The following is a 14,027-nucleotide window of genomic DNA, read 5'->3' as shown; positions in this document are numbered from 1 at the left end:
ATTTCATTTTTCTGTAGTGCTGTGCTACGTGGTGATGTGCAGATGTATGAAGCTGCTACAAGGCATCCACATCATATTCACCAGTGCCCACTGAGTTCCTCACCTCCGTCCATCTGTCCATACGCAGCACAGTTTGCTGCTGTGGAAAGGGCACCATCTGAGCTCTGTGCAGCTCAGGAGCAAGGAATGTGTGGCACCTGGGAAGGGGAAGGGAGCAGTTTACTTTGGAGATTTCCCAACTGGAGCTGAAGGCTGGAGGTCTAGGCATGCAGGACATTTCCCAGACAGCAGAACAGCCCAGGTGCTACAACTGCATGAGCTGAATGGGCGCTTTTGTTGTAGGTGATGGTTTGAAGGGGTTGGCAGGATTTTATCCTTTTTGCTAAATTATTTTTCAAAATTCAGGGTAGCTGTGCAGAGCAACTCAGACCCTTCACGTCTGGGTAGGATGCACCAAGCCCAATGCTAAGTTATTTCAAAGTGTTACCTAAGAAGGTATTAACATGATCTGTAAAGGTCCTAGGCAGTGTTCACACCTATCTCGTATAGCCTAATTTAGGGGTGCACAGAGACAAGAATGGGCTTTGTGCCCAAGGAGGAATATTATCCTTTGGGGGATATGGAACTAATATAATCTCATATAGCACTGGAGCCAAAAGAGGCAGAGCACCCTGGACCAAATGAATACGTACATACTGGAAATCCCATGATTTGAGAAGGACACAACAAGGATGAATTAACCCAATGTGCTTTGAATTTAAAATAGATGCCAAATGGTAACCATTCTCACTTGAAAATAGCTAACATCTCTCTTGGAGACCAGCATGTTCCAATGAAGTGCATAAAGTTATGATTTTTTTTCTTTCCAGCTGAATAATGTAAGAATAAATTAAAAGCACGAAACCCTGGTAAGTGCTACAAGGATGTCCATGCTAAAAACCAATCAATCCCCAACTTCCCTGGTGCACTTTCTCAACACCTTCTTCTTCATTAATCTTGCTTTCAAAGTTCTGAAACAAGTTGCTGCCAAGTCTGCTATCTGGGGGAGCCAGGTGAAAATTTTAATACTATAGATGGTTGGAATATGCATTGCAACTTTGTTAAAATGCAGGGAGATTGCCCCAAAAAGCAGTTATTACCCATTTTATACAAGACAACAGTGAGCTTCAGATTCTTTACTTCTGTTTTGTCTTTGAAGAATTCATTTCTGAAAAGATTGCTTCCAAATTCCATGCAGTTATTTTCAGCCCCCCAAACACAAACCGTGAGGCCTTCCAGTTAGTAAATGCTAAAATCTGGAGTCAGCTTCTGGAATCGGTTCTTCTGGAGCACATTACAGTCCTTCTGACTTTAATAGGGCCTTTTGTTTTAGCTCTTACTGATACCAGTAGGAGCTTTTCAATGTTTAAGCCCCTGAACCCAAAATACCATTATTTCCAGATAAAATATGAATCCTTACCACAGCCTGTGAAAGATTTAGGAGTAGCATTTTAAAAACAAATTGATCCTTAAACTCCTAACTTTTATTCAGAAACTTGGTAACCTGCAAGCACCTAGGAACCCTAGCGCCCACCAGAAAAGCTTGTTGGACACCTAAATTCATGCCTCAGACTGGGTGGCAGCTTCTCCTTCCAGATGGTTTTAGATATGACCACAATCACCAAACTGAGAATGGCAGAGGAAGGTGTTTCCCTGAAACCCAGCCCTAGGGGCCTATTTACCAAAGTTGGGAAGAGGTTACTGCTACAACCTCATCTCAGGTTCTCCTACTGACCTGTTTATGCAGTTTCCAGCTCAATAAGCTCACCTCGTACATGCCATTTGTGCGTGCATATGTTTCCTCCTGAGCTGTCAAGGAAGCCTGAATAACTAACTTAGCTTTGTGGCTTTTTCCATGTACTTAAAAGCATTGTAATGTCAACCTAAGCTTCATTGCCTTCCCAAGATTTAGGAGGAAAAGTGACATCTGTTGATCCATCTTTCAAACTTAATACCATGCTGATAGAGGAATTATTGGCTTTGGCCTTTATTAGATAGATGCCTTTGATATGGGACTATCCTGCAGAGGGTATAGATGAGGATAAGCTAGTTCTCTGATTTTCCTAAAAGCATGGAAAGCTGAAGATGAGCGTAGGCCAGATGTACTTTTCTCTTTACGCTGAAGTGAGGGCTCTGAATTGCTATGAGTTGGTAGAATCTGTCCAGCTGGAAGATTTCCCCAGCAGGGATGAAAGCTAGTGTCCTGAACCAGTGTTCAGCCATGACATTCACTGCTCATTTGGGACACTTTGTTTTATCCTGATTTTCAGCTGCTCTAATGTCTATGGGAGACCGAAAAAATCTGAACTAGTTATGTCCAAGCTAAAATGTTAAGATCTGAACACAGGAGTGGTGCTGACCCTGGAGGTATTAACATGATAATTTCCACCAGCTACATCTTTTTCTGTTTCTCACATACCTGTTACTTGCTTCTAACATCAGCAGGGAGCTGACTGCCTAGAAAGTGCGTACCAGCACAGGTAGGAAATGGGTAGGACTTCACCGGCAATGAGATAATTCTTAAATCACTTGACTTTTATAGTGAAACAAGCTACAGATGTATGTTTACATCAGTATTTCCTCTTCCTTCATTTCAAATGCACAGAGCAGTTTGATGTTCATAAAAACAGGAGACAAAATGCAAGGTCATGTCCTTGGATGCATCTCCATGGATCCTGGTGTCTGGCTGCTAGTGCCAAACGGCCTCTGTGCACAGCACCCCATTCAGCTCTGCCAACACATTTCTTGCTTCCCACTAACTTATGATGTCACTTGGAGCAAAGCTTCTCAATATCTTACTTTTATTGCAGTAACTGAGCTGCAAAGCTGGAAATAAAAGCAGCAGTACCCTGGCTTCTCAGTTGGTATAAAAAGGAGAGCTGCATCGTTTTATGCCAGCTGAGGATGTGGTTCAAGCTGTTCAGGGAGCTTGGGTGTCATCCCCCCACGCCCCCCACAAGCTGTTTGCCATAATCTCAAAGACATTAGAAAAACGTTAATATCAGCCAGTTGGGGGCGGGAGTGAAAAAAACTGAAAATTTAATATAGTTGCAGAGCACTTTTTGTTTTTTCCATTAGCTGATATTCTCAGGTTACCAGAAAGGAATTTGGTGTACTTCTCCACATTCACTGCTAGTGAAACAAGAGATCCAAAGATCTTAGAATAAATGACCAGGCCAAGAACTAGCAGTGCTTTTGCTGGGGTTTAGGTTAGGGCCTTTACAAATTCAAGGCTGATTAGGCATCTATTTCCTGGTCCTTGGCAATAAGACTAGGAAGTGCAGGAAATTCATTGTCTTCAGCTTGCCACTGCTGGCTTGCTGCAATAGCTATACATCACGCAAAGGACTGACGGGCTCAAAATGTCCATGTCAATCTGCAGCTGCCTTTAATCATACACAGATTTATGAGACACTCCCCCACACCCCCTGTGGAGATCTAGAAATTGCGCTTTGTTTTGACTTGACATACATTTTTCCATTTAAGATTAAGAAGTATGAGCCCTATTAGACTGCAGCTATGAAGCAGAAGGGGTAAAGCTCTGTCTGAAATGGAGGAAATGATGATGTAATTTTGAACCGTTAAGGACTGAAGGGATTAAAAGATTTGGAGTAGGATTTGGAAAGTCTCTGGTGTTGCATACGGTAGGGCTATATTGCCTGCCTCACCATCTGGACAGAGAAGGCCTTTTTCCTATTTACTGGTTTGAGGTTGTTGTTATAGCTGTGCCGCTCACGAGCGCCACTGTACTTAATACTCCATCATCATTTCCATCATAAACCCTTTTTTCCCCCCTGAGGGACTACAACGTCACAGTAAATATTTGCTGCAGGGTAGAGCTTGCCACTAGAGCCTGGTCTCAGGCCGAAGAGCAGCAGGGACACATGGCAGGATCCGGCTTGGAAGCTTTCCACCTTATAGTAACTTTACACTTACCTCATTTGCTAAAATGAACATTTCTAGCCATTATCAACAACCATAGACCGAAGGCTGATGCTCCTTTTCCATGGGTTTGGACAGCCCGCTGTCCAGTCTGCATGAGGATTTATAACCCAACCAGTTTAGTGGTAGGACGTGTGCCCATGGTGACCACGGCCAACCACCCCTCACACAAGGGGGTTTGTAAAACCTCAGCAGGCTCAGCAGCATGCTGGTGACTCCAGGCAGCTGGCTTCTCAGTCCTGTTTTGTGCTTTCTGATGCACCAAGCAGGATCTGCATGAGGAGGGAAGTGGCTGTACTTACTTCTCAGCCTCCCCTAGGCCATTCTGCTCTTACAAAAGAGGTCCAAAAGAACAAGGATGAAATCATCCTGTGCTATTGCACTATTGTTCTGTACTGCTCGAGTGCTATAGTTGGTCCTTGCCATGGTATCTTCCAGCAGCTCAGTAGCACACAGGATCTCAAGATTTTTCTGTGTATTAAAAAATGAATTTCTTCTTCATCTCCCTAATTAAAATCTCTTTATGAATTCAAATCCTCCCTATCAACCATATTTAGTTTCTCTGAACAGAGGGGCAATCAAATAACAGGTGGGACATCACCCGGTCCTATTGCAGACACCTACTCACCATTATTCTTTCTCCCTTCTGTGTTCTGTTCTCAGGGTCAGTCTCTGACCATGTCTGGCTGCAGCTCAGGGCCCTTGTTGCCTTTTCTGTTTGCTCCCTTGCTCAGTCCACTGTTTTAATATACAAACACAAAATTTTGATCAGAGCTGTGCACTGTCCTGCTTGTACAGTGCCTTTAAGATTTTCACAGAAAATTAAGTTTTCCAGTTACAGATACATTCATATCAAGTACATGACAGGGATTTCAAGCTCAGAAGACATTAACAAATGGCAAAACAATGAATTATCTATGAGTCTCTAAGAGCAGAAGTGATGGTTTGACAAGCATTTCTTGCCAGACATTGAAGTATGAATATACCCTATAAGCTTTCTAAAAATATGGAAATTAAGTATATATGCAAAAAAGCAGGCATATCCCCTACTAAAAAAATAATAATTAAAAAATTAGAAACTGCATTGCAAATATACTTTCAAAGCTTTCTTTGTAATTATTTTGCTATAAAGAAACAGAGCGTGAATTTGTGGTCTGTCCCCAGTAGTTTTAATCACAAAGCAAGCAAATAAAATAAATAAAATCAGCTATTCAGACATGCTGAAATAAATTCAAGGGCCTGATAAGTTTGCAGGAATGATCACAGATGCAAATCAGAAGTTTTGTGTTTTGTTTTTTTTTTTTTAATATTTAGAAAAAAAGCCAAAATACATCAGTCTAATTCAAGAGGCTTCCAAAGATCTGCTTCATCTTCCTCTAAAGTCAGAAAAAAATGAGTGCAATATGTTCTGATAACAACTTCCATGAGCTTCTCATCTGAATAGAAATAGCACAGGGACTGTCTCACCAAGGCAATTGTAAATCAAAAATGAAACAGTTTTAGTGTAACCTCTGGGAGCTGAAGAGTGGGCCATACCATTATGGCACAAAAGCTAGCCATAAAAACAGAGCTAAATGAATCTTAAATGTCTTTTTTTTTTTTAAAAAAAAAAAAAAAAAAGATTAATTTTACTTTCAGATATGGGCAGTGATTTACAGGATTCATATTCCTGTATTATTGTTATTATTACTTTATTACACAGCTGATCCAGAGTCAATTGAGACTCCAAAACTCTCTGAATCTGTGCCGCTTGTTGCAGGGATTAATGTAGGAACTAACACCAAGAAAGCAAAGTCATTTCTTTCATATTTCTAGACATACATTTGTGCTGGGGAGTGAGGTGCTGCTTTGTAGGGAAGAGGGTATAGCACTGTGCCATAGGCAGGCAGGTATGGGTTTAATTTCTCCTGAGCACAACAGCCTCCATGGGTCCCAGCAGGATCGTGGTGAGGTTGCCCAAACAACAGCACTGCAGCACAAAATACACTTAAATACATCCTGCTTGGTTCCTGAAGTACTTCTCTGATGGGTAAGAAGGTGGTAAGGGAACATACCCTAAGTAAGCCAGAGAACTTGTGGATGCTGTCCCACATTTCTGCTTTGGTTCATATGAATCCAGTGATCGTCTTAATTAAAAAAAGGACTGGGCGACAAGTACACACACGTGGATATAGTATTCTTATTTAGAAAGGCCAGAAAACCATAATTCCCCAGATGAAAAATATTGGGCCAAATCCAGAAGTCCTCTTTGCTTAAAAATATTCCACAAAGAATAAGAGTGTCTGTCGAGGGATTCCAAGCCTTATGCTTTAGCAAAGCTGAAATAGTATGGCAAAATAATTTTATAAGTTGCCCTTATTAACGCTGTTAGGGAATAAAAGTATAGGACCAAAGCCAGTATTGCTCACCAGTGCCTGAGAACCAAGTTTTATCTTTTTTTTTTTAATTCTCCCTCTGTGCCATGCTCAGATATAGACAACCAGAAGCAGATTTCAGTGCTTCAGACAGTTCTGCAGGTCTGCTGTGCTCATTAGGAAAATAGTGGAAGAGTATCTCAAGATAAAACCTTGCCACAGGTTATGCTTTCAAGATTACAATTTGCAACTGACTTCTGGGCTGAGAACAACCCATCTCACCCATACTACGTTTTCAATCCAGATAGATGTGCTGCACCATCACTTTGTCCTTACGCCTGGAAGGACTTTGGTCCCTTGTTCCCTGAGCCCTTATGGACAGGTGGAAACTTGCCATCAACCTGGGGGGAAGGTTCCCCTTCGATTCCAGATGCATGAAATTATATCTGTAAATTCTGGTCAGTATTGCCATTGCTGGCTTTCGCAGGGTTGTTTAAAAGGGCTTTTTCCCATTGTTTTTCCAAGGACCTGCCCAAAAATGTTTCCATCCAAACCAACATCACGCAAAACTCCAGCAGAGGAGCAAAGAACAATAGCACACAAGGTTCCAAGTTCAATAGCAATTTCAAGGATTTCAGCTGTCAAAGTTAATTAGTGGCAGTTTCTCTCAGGCCTCCTTTGCTTAACTCCTGAAGGACAACATTTGGAAAACTGCTGGTTGAGAGGGCAAGAGAAGTCAAAAATATCAATTTTAGAGCACCCAGGAATTAATAAGAAAGCAAAACTAATATATGGAATGTGTAGTGAAGTAAAAATTTTAGACAAAAGAAAAAAAAGAAAATTAACTTTTATTCCCCCCCCCCCCTTTTTTTTTTTTTTTTTTTTTTTTAAAGAAAGAGGCATGAGCCTAGAGGGTGGGGTTCAGAGTCTGGATTTTGGGCAGAGTTATTTTAGAAAGCTGAACACAGTCCAACTGTTGTTCTAGGGCAAGCACTTCCCAACTTCAGGGTATTTTAAAAAAGTCTGGATCCTGATCTGAAATCTGTGGCTTGGGCTTGTTTCTGAACATTTCTTTTTCATACAGAGAAGAGGAGCCATCATATGGTAAGTCACTGCAGAAAACCCCTGGAGCTCTGCTTGCTTACAGGAATCTACCTTGGCATGCCCTCCCTTAAAAAGGTGTGGTTGCTAGATAAAGGACCAAAAGCCAGATGAATTGGGAAATCCAATGTTCCCAAACACTGATACACAAACCGTTTTTGGATGATACACCAGAGCAGTTCCTGACCCTCCAGCACAAAGCCCCTGACACCCTGAGCAAGGCCCTGCACACACACATCAGGAGCCACCATCTTGGTGCAGCCTCCTCCCTCACAGCTCAGGGGAGCTTTTCTTCCCCAGCAGCTACCAATCTGCATCACGGGGACTGTGGGTCTGCTGCCATCGCCACCTCGAGAATAATAAGGCCCAGGACACAACATCCTTGGCCCAGCCCATAGCAATCCTCATGACAAGGGGCATCCCCACCACATGAGCTGATGCAGGACATGCATCCCCTGAGCCAAATGAGGCCTCACAAGAGGGCACACATCAGTCCCCTTAGAGGGGTCAAATGGAGGAAAACACATCACAGGAAAGAAAGTTGGATTTCAGCCTCCAACACGAGAAAGGCTGTATTCTGCAAGAGGTTAGCAGCCCAGCCAGGCATTGCTCACTATGTGCAACCCTCAGAGTCAGCTTTTACCCCTGCAACAGACAAAGTGAAATGGATTAAGCCTGTGGTACAGAAGGAACAGCTGAACGAGCAGGACACAGCAAGACCTCATGCTTCTGCCTCTCCCAGTGCTGAGCTCAGCATCTCACAACATTTAGCACACAGACACACTGCTGCCCCTGACCACAGGCTTGTCCTCAGGCCTGCCCCACAGGAGCACCCTCCACAGCTGCCTCTTTGCTCCCCACACTCACCCACACTTTGCAGCACATACCATGGCAGGACAGGAGGCCTGAGCCCTAGTTCGCCACCAGTTCCCAAGGCTGACCTATACAACATAGTACTTCACTCTTTCTGCCTTCATTTTAGTGCATTCATGTCCTGTGAATGGCATCACAGATGGAAACAGACCAAAATTAGGGTCCATGCTGCAGAACACAGCAAAGGTAGCTCGGTGGAAATCAGGGGAATATTCAGAATATCAGCACTTTTACGTTACCTAAGATAGAGCATTCTCTGTTGCTGGGAGTATTCCTAAGGCCTCTGTCCACCTTACAAACAACAACAGCTGAAACATGGCTAAATCCCCCAGTACCTCCAGCAGAGGAAACATGAGGCCCTTGTTTTCAAATAAAATACTCACCACAGCCTCTCTGTCAGAGCTCAGGGTCTTATATAAATGAGGAGGGTAAGCTGACAGCAGGTGGAGATCTTCAGGCTAATTACCTCTGATAATTTGCCCGCAGGTGCTGTGCAGGTGGTCTGAGCCCTGAGGCACTGACCTAGGAAAAGTGATGGCAATTCTGCATCCGCCACTGCTCCTGTCTGGGCTGTAGGCCTGGGATGCTGAAAAAAAAAATCAAATATCTAGATTCCACATTTTAATCCCTGGATAACAGTTTGGGGTTGTTTTTCTGAATGTCTTGAAAGAGGAAAAAAAAAGTTTGATCCCATGGAAAAGTTTAACTGTTCACTTTAGTAGCTTGCTACGTGTCAGCTTTAGAAGAGCCCCAAAGTGGAGCCCTTGCTCACAGATTAGAAGGGCATTCAGCAGCTAAACCCAGTGGCATTTAAAAAACAAAACCAAACACAACACACATTCTTTCCTGAGGCTGACAAGGCAGCTAGTGGGGGTTGCACCCGCTTGAATAACTGCCGTGTGATGTTTTAAGATGTTCTTGGGTTTTAGTTAGTGACAAACCCTCTGGTTCCTCCTGAAATGTGCTCCAATTCTCCTCCAGTCTGCTGACTTGAGGACTACTGTGGCTGCATTAAGGTTTACAGCTGTTTAACAGCTCTTTGTTCTAAGCCAAATTCTCAAGACATATGAACCTTAAGAGTCACAGTAATTTCTGAAGTGAAGTAGTAATTTATACGGGTGAGAACTAGATTTTGCATTATCAGCAAATCTCATTTCTGGAAACAAAAACGCTACACCACTATTCTATGCTTTGAAGTACAGGAATATGTTAGGAAATAAGGTTATTTATTTATACTACATGCTCTACTGGCTTCTAAAATCAGATACATGCCTGTGATCAAATGAGAGGTTTATCATGCATTTTTTAATGCTTTATGCACCACGCTTGGGTTATATCCCAACAAGCAATAACAATCCCTTCCACACCCAGGGAACACACTGGTCAGGCCTCAGTGTAGACTGATCCCAAGTCTACTGAGAAACTAAAGGCTTTGCTCACCCGCTCAAGGCCCACTTCTGGAAGGGGTTAGAAGAATGCTTGCAGGGGAGTTCTCATACACATAGAACACACATTGTCTTAGCATAGACTGAGGACGTGAATGTCCTCCTATTAATGTTAGGATGAGGAAAAGCAAAGCATTCAGAGTCCACTTCAAAATTCACTTTTTTTTTTTTTTTTTTTTTTCCCCACAAAAGGTGTCCCCTGATATCAAAAGCTGAGATGCAATAAGGAGGTACAGACAGGGATCAAAAGAAAGGACTGTTCAAAGAATGAGAGAGCAGGAGTATTGGAACCAAAGCAAATCCAGGCTGTTCTGCGTGTCTGAAATTCATGTTCCTCTTTTACAACTGGGAACCCGCCTTCCCATAAAAGAAACAGTTATTTTAGCACCTTCTTTGTGCACACAGCAGGCTAGATCAGACCCAAGAGGCGAGGGATTTTTATGTTCTTTGGAGGGGAGAGGAGCTGAAAGCAAATGGGTGTTGCTTTTGGTGCAGTTGTTGGGCAATTCTGTAGCATGTCACATTTTAAATAATCAATATACGGACCCTGTAACTGCTGGTATGTCAGTACAACACACGTGTACACACGTGGATGTCTGGTCACCTCCCTCGACCCGGATGGTTTCAGATATGTATTCAGAGAATACATATGCTGAGTGGTAGTCAGATGCCACTTCACTGCTGTACTCAATTTATTTTTAGGAAATGCAAACTGTTCCCCCTTTGCCAGGGCCTGGTGGGATCACATAGCAGGAGGCTGCTGCTTTGTCCACCCATCGGGCTCCGTGCTGGAAGGGACCACACTGCCCCAGAGCCAGTGCTCTTTGTTCTCCTTCAGGGTGTGCTCTGTTTGCTTTCTCCCTTGCTGTTCTTGCCCATTCTGCTCAATTAGATAGCTTCAGCCCCTTTATTAAAGGAAATATAAATGTCTTGGGAATGTCTTGATATCCTTCTATCCTTGCAGCTCAGTTTCTAACTATTTGCCCTATGTTCTGCTCTACGGATGTTATTATTATTATTATTATTATTATTATTATTATTATTATTATTATTATTATTTTACTGCTATTTTTTTTCAGCTGCTGCTAAATAAAGGAGCCATTTCAGAGGAGACAGGAAGACAGCAGCTCTGCCACCACCACTGACTGACACCAAACGCTTGGGAGCCTGCTTTCCCGGGAACAGCACGCACTGCCCATCTTCCCCTGCCTCTTGCTGTGTCCACACCAAGCAGAGAAAAGGAGCATGGACAGATTACAAATGGTGCAAGCATAACCAGGCAGCCACTATTTTTTGTCATGACATTTTCATACTGCGAGTCCAGTCTGAGGTCTCTCCTATACAAACCTCCTGGGGGATTTTTAATCTTCCTGCTTATTTTTGCTCCATCTGTCTTTTCAGAGAGTCCCCAAGGAATATTTATTCTTTCTTTGGAATCTGCTGTCTCTTTCATAAACTCTTTCTCACTTCTGCTATAAAAACATATCCAGGACAGAACTCCTTTCAGTTTCCAATTTAATTTTATTCTTGGGCACTTTATACCCAGTTGTTTCCATGCTGTGGTTGTGTTTTAACTTGAGTTGCTCTTTTCCAGCTCTGGTGTGCTCCCCCACAATGTGTGAAAAGCAAATTATTTCTTTTCAGGGCACCTCACATTTCTTTATGATTCAGATGGGCTGCCTTGAGCTTATCACAGCCCACTTATAAAGAGTTTATGAGTTTCCCTTCAAAGACTTTGGTATGCATCAGGGCATCAGCTAGATACAACAGGCTGGACAAAAGACACGCACCCCACTGCAGCCTCTGTATTAGTGGATGGTGCATTTTCAATCTGAAAGCCATCTCTCAAAATGAGTACAAGCCTTGTCCTGCAATAAGGGCAAGGCTTTTCTCTTCCTGTCTTTTGTATCTACCACTATTTTCCAACACCCGTTTTCCAGATCTCATAAGGAAACCCTAAATGAATCTGCTAGAGTACCCCAAGCACTTCACGAAAGCAATAGCCTCCTTTAAAGGGGTTGAATTTAGCTTTCCAACAGTCACTCAGGACCTGATGTCACCATCTGATTTCACAGGAAGAACTGGATGAGGGTCAGGGCTTGACTGCAGGTTAATCCATTTTCTCAGTGGTCTGTAAAGTCTCTTCTCCTTTTGTTACTAGTAAATGGCAGAGTGATTGCTTAATGAGCCTACTGCCAGTACCTATTTTCTCCTGGACCATTTCAGCAACACCTATACCTTTTCAGAAAATGTCTCAGACTGTTGTTTTCCCCATTTAGAGGTACAGATGGCACCAGTCCATGGACAGTCCTGGGAATTTACTCGCACTCCATCTTCCTCTTCAACCCGTTGCCCCTCCACACACACGCAGGAGTCATGTTTTGCAGTCGTTCCTCATTTTATACAATTCTGCTCTTTATCAGATATGCTCTGTAGGCAAGCGGGAATCCATTCGTGCTCTGCAAAAGGCCAGATTCCCCGAACCTCCGTGCAGGTCTCAACCATGCTGCACTGTTCCTCTCTTGGAAATCTACCACAGGAGGAAGTTGTTATGATTGCTTCTGTCCCTGGGGGTGAAAGGAGTCACGCACTGCAAATGAGATGCACGTACTGCCATCCCCCAGCCCCGCACCACATGCTAAAAAGGGAATTTCTACCAGATTTCTGTGAACACCTTTCCTCACTCTAACCTATTCAGAGAGGGCAGTAATTCCTCTGCTATTTTGGCTAATCAATCCGTGGGCTCACCCCAGAGAGACAGCTTCTAATCCCTGTTTAAACCCTTTTTTTTGGATGGATTCACCCATCACTGACACCGATCAGAGGCTCAATTTTGGATCCCTTGTTCTCTGCCTGCTCTCACGTGCCCACGACTACCACCTGTGCGTGCTCCCAGCAGTTGCTAGCACACCCCCTCTGACTGCCGTGACCACCAAACTGCCCATAGTTTGGCTCTCCAGCTTTCTGTCACCTCCTGCTCTAGCCCATGCATAGGGGAACAGCTATATTAGGCACTCCTGAAATTCCTTTCTGTATTGTTTCATGTGGCTAAGGGCTTTTTCCTGCAGCCAGGGATTTGTGTTTGTTTGTTTTTGTTTTGTTTGATTTGGTTGTTTGTTTTTTTCTTTAATTGCGGAGTGACAGATTGTAAAAGAACTGCTCCTCCTTTCTGTGGCAGTGCACTTTTTCTTGTTTTACAAGGCTTGAACAGTGTTTCAAGTCACAAGCCACCAAGTATCCCCACTCAGCACTACATCAGGATGCTCTGCCTGCATGCTCCTCTGCAAAAGCTGCTGCTTGGAATGAACAGCTGCAAAGACCAAGCCACGTCCTGTAAACCATTTCCACAGTCTCTTGGAGTGGCTTTTTTTTTTTTTTTTTTTTTTTATTAAATCTCTCTTTTGCCCATACTGAATGTCAAAGCCCACTTGTGACTGTATAAATAGATCCATTGCCAATTCATCCTGGACGACCTCACCATGCCAGAAACACACATTTCCTCTGCTTTTATACACGTTCAAGCAGGGCATCTCCTCTCTCTCCAGTTCAAGCTTTTGACTCTTCCCAGGCCAGCTCAGGTTAGTAGCTAGTGCCAGAATATGTACTAAAGACTTGTACAAAGTCTGTCTTATTCAGCTTTAAAAAAAAAAAAAAAGGCATTTTTGCACCACTGTCAAAGCTGCTCTAATAGAATAGGGTTCATGCTTGCAAACCCGTATGTGTTCATCCTCCCTAGTTAGCCTTTTAGACTAATATTCAGCTAAACTGAAAAACCTTTGAAGATTTTTCCCTTTCCAGTACAATTTTGCATTATTTGAGAAAGTAAAACCCCCCTTATTTGCACTTCTGAGTTACTGATGGGTACAGAAAAATGCCACAAACATCCTGCTTTAGCCAAATTCTCTAGCTGGCCCAGTTCCCACATCAAGGAGGCTGACTTTCATTGTCCTTTGTGACCCCTCTCTCATCTCAGTTAGGCAATTTTTCAGCTCCTGGAGAGCAATTGCAGGATCAGGAATTAATTTGCTGCATCATCTTCTGCATTGTCAAGCACTATATAGCTGGAGGAATATAAGAAAATACATTGGTGGTGGGGTTTTTTTTAGACTACATTTTTAGGTTTGTCAGGTTAAACCAATCTATTTTTAGACTAAATAACTATAACCTCTTCGCTCACCTTCTGGTTAGTTCTGACAACAGGAGGACTGATGAAAGACGTCTGCAGCCTGTGTTGAGAAATGAGTGCACAGGGCAGCCTCTCGTCCTCCCGTCC

This window comes from Anas platyrhynchos, chromosome 5, assembly GCF_047663525.1.
Source record: "Anas platyrhynchos isolate ZD024472 breed Pekin duck chromosome 5, IASCAAS_PekinDuck_T2T, whole genome shotgun sequence".
Lineage (NCBI taxonomy): Eukaryota > Metazoa > Chordata > Aves > Anseriformes > Anatidae > Anas > Anas platyrhynchos.
This window is presented reverse-complemented; position numbering follows the sequence as displayed.